At 44.9% G+C, this 3,259-nt stretch overlaps 1 protein-coding gene across 1 annotated transcript in view; it reads left to right on the top strand.

Annotated features, from left to right (window-relative positions):
* Positions 1-3,259, top strand: part of LONP2 (lon peptidase 2, peroxisomal) — an 85,202-nt gene that overhangs the window by 492 nt on the left and 81,451 nt on the right. The gene's annotated exons all lie outside the window — the stretch shown is intronic.

Genomic DNA, 3,259 nt, shown 5'->3' with positions numbered 1-3,259 from the left:
CCTTCCTGGACCGGCCCGGCCTCGGGGCGCGGGGCGCAGGGGGCCCCCGCCTCTTCAGACGACTCCCGTGCCAGACAGGCGGTGACAGCAGTGCCTCGTGACCGTTAAACGATTTGACCCACGGAGTCGTGAAAACTGCACAGTTAGCTGCTCACCATCTGTTGTGAATTTCCCTCCCGCCCCCCGGATCTTCAGGCTCCTAAGAGTGCGCCTAACCTTCCCCGCCCGGCTCTTTTCTTTCCTTTCTTCCCTGTCCCTACGCCCTTCTTTCTGTTCCTTCTTCCCAGTTCTTTTGTCCTCTTGACTGAGATACTTGCTCCGTCACGTTTTCTCTCCCCCCGTCCCAGCCTATATTGCACCGTTTCTTTATTGAGGAAGCCATCTGTTCTTCCACACTCCCTGTCTTTTCCCCACCCTCCAACCCCCGCCTTCTCTCGTCCCCTCGGTTCTTCTGTTTTCCTTCCTAAAGGGCCTTCCCTGTTCACGTTTCCCCTTGTCTCCCCTTCTATTCTTATATCTCAACATCTCTTAGGCCCCAAGCTACACCACCTACACCCCAAGCTCACCGCCTACACCCCAAGCTCACCGATTCCCCTACACCGTGACCCTAGTTGTCTAGTTGTGTGACTTTGGGTGACAGGTGGAACCTGTGCTTATTTCTTTCTTCATCTGTAATTTGGAAACTAACAGCATCTGCCTCTTAGGTGTGTGATGAAGAAGTGAGATCACACACGTGGTCTTTTTTGTGCTGGCCTGGATAAATGCTTACACGGTCTAGTACTGTCCGTGGGTAGCTGCATAGCTTGAAATGTGGCTTGTCCAAATTGAGATCCTAGAATGACCAGTTGTCCGGGTTGCCAGGGACAGTCCTGGTTTTAGCACTGAAACTTTTGTGTCCCAGGAAACCCCTTGGTTCAGATGAACCAGGATGGTTGGTCATCCTAAATGTACTATAAGTGTACACTACACACTAAATTTTGAAAATTTAGTATGAAAAGTGTTTTGTTGATTAATTTTATAGAGATTAAGTGTTGAAATGGTAGTATTTTGGATATTAGGAGTTAAGTAAAATATTAGCATTTCATCTGTTTCTTCTAATGTGGCTACTCAAATTACATAGGTGGTTGGCATTATATTTCTACTGGACAGAGCTGGTATATACTATGCTGTCAACAGATGCTGTTATCACCAAGCCTCCCAAGCCCTTGCCTCCTGTCCTTAACTCTTCTTGAGATGTTTAAGGTTTAGAGCCCTTCCTCTTTCATCTACAGTTACCTCTTTTAAAATTAGGTGTACTTAACTCTTAATGGATTTTGAGAGGGTTAGGAATGTCTTGTTTTTGTCCAAATTCTTTTCATTATATACATTTTTTAAAGGAGACCATGGCTTTACTCAAATTCTCAGAGATGTGGTTCCCCTCCCCTCAGCTCCCCTCCCCTCCTAAAACAAAACAACAAAAACAGAGCCATGCTTTGTTGGGCCACCTTAAGCCTCGCCTTTCTCAAGCATGGAAAACATTTTGGTTTCCATCTGATCTGCTTTGCTTTGCTTGAGTAAAATTGGATACCTTTTTAAAAACAGAGATTCGCTTTCCGCACAGTTCTATTTATTTATGTATTTTTTGGCCGCATGTGGGATCTTAGTTCCCTGACCAGGGATCAAACCCACGCTCCCTGTGTTGGAAGGGCAGAGTCTTGACCCCTGGGCCACCAGGGAAGTCCCCTGACAGATTTCAAGTTTCAGTAAACTGTGATAAACTGTGTTGGATTCTGGTTTTCCTACACATGACCCCACTCCTTAAGCCTCTGTGTAGTCCCATAATTTTTTGCTTTCTGTGCACAGGTCCTTAATTGCTAGTTGAGGCCAGTGTGCTCATGCAAAGATATTTTTGATTACTCATGAATACACTGTGAATTTTGAAAGTAGAGTTAGTCGTGTTTCAGTTTTGAGTGACTATTTGTTGGTATGATTCTATCTGAATTATCCTCCTTGGAAGTTATCCACTAATAATCAGATGAGGTGTAACGTGGTTCTTGCTGTTCTTATTTTGGCCTTTGTTTTAAATGAGTAGCAATGCTAAAGTTTAATCATTTAATTTAGAAAACCGACATCAAAAATTCTTCATGGAATTTCAGCATTACATATGAATCCTAGACCATCTCATTAACCTAGAAATATTATTTGCTACTTGAAAAATTTATGTAGACTGTGTTCCCTAATATTAGGTTCCAGTGTCTTTTTTTCCCCAATTGAGCCTTAAATGCTCTTATTTTAAAAATTAAAAGAGCTTTAATATTACAAGTATTGAGTTACTTACAACGTTGTTCTGTTTCAATGCGCAAATCTGCCCTTCCGCAGTTACCTGCTGTTTCAGATTGTAGGAGGACCCCAGAGGCACAGCGAGGGCTTTGCTCCTGTCTCTTGCTGCCTTTAGACCATCCAGGTGACGGTGCCTCAGTCTTCAAGGAACAGCGGTGATCATTTGTTTCCCCAGACTCTTTGTCCTAAAGTGCCAGGGTCAGATGTTGACTTAGCTGAACCACTTCCTCAACCATGTTGAACAGTACAGTCCCTTTTTTGCATGTTGGTGTGTAGGCATGTTGCCTACTTTTGATTAGCCCCAGTGTGGAACTTGGCTCTCCTGCCACCGCAGGCCACCCTGCTTCATTGGACTGTCTTTTTAGTGACTCCTCAGAAGCTCATTGTTTTCTTAATGAAAATGGACAGTAATTTAACATTCCCTGCACAGTGTCTTCAGACATTTCGAGATGGCTCTGCAGTCTTCTCCCAGTCTTCCAGTCTTTGTTTTAAATGAGTAGCATTTCCTTTCTTCATAGTACTGATTGCTCAGTCCCTCTTCATTTTGGGATACTTCATCTCTGAAGTGAAGTGAAGTGAAGTGATGTGAAAGTCACTTAGTCATGTCCGACTGTTCGTGACCCCAAGGACTATACAGTTCATGGAATTCCCTAGGCCAGAATACTGGAGTGGGTAGCCTTTCCCTTCTCCAGGGGATCTTCCCAACCCAGGGACTGAACTCAGGTCTCTCGCATTGCAGGTGGATTCTTGACCAGCTGAGCCATAAGGGAAGCCCAAGATTCAATCTCTGGTTGGAGAAGTAAGATCCCACAAGCCAAGTTCAGTTCAGTGCAGTCGCTCAGTCGTGTCCGACTCTTTGCAACCCCCTGAATTGCAGCACGCCAGGCCTCCCTGTCCATCACCAACTCCCGGAGTTCACCCAGACTCACGTCCATTGAGT

Source organism: Bison bison, unplaced genomic scaffold (genome assembly GCF_000754665.1).
Source record: "Bison bison bison isolate TAMUID 2011002044 unplaced genomic scaffold, Bison_UMD1.0 scf7180017864192, whole genome shotgun sequence".
In the NCBI taxonomy this organism is placed as follows: Eukaryota; Metazoa; Chordata; class Mammalia; order Artiodactyla; family Bovidae; genus Bison; species Bison bison.
The sequence above is the reverse complement of the archived record's forward strand: the minus strand, read 5'-3'. Positions and strand labels throughout refer to the sequence as shown.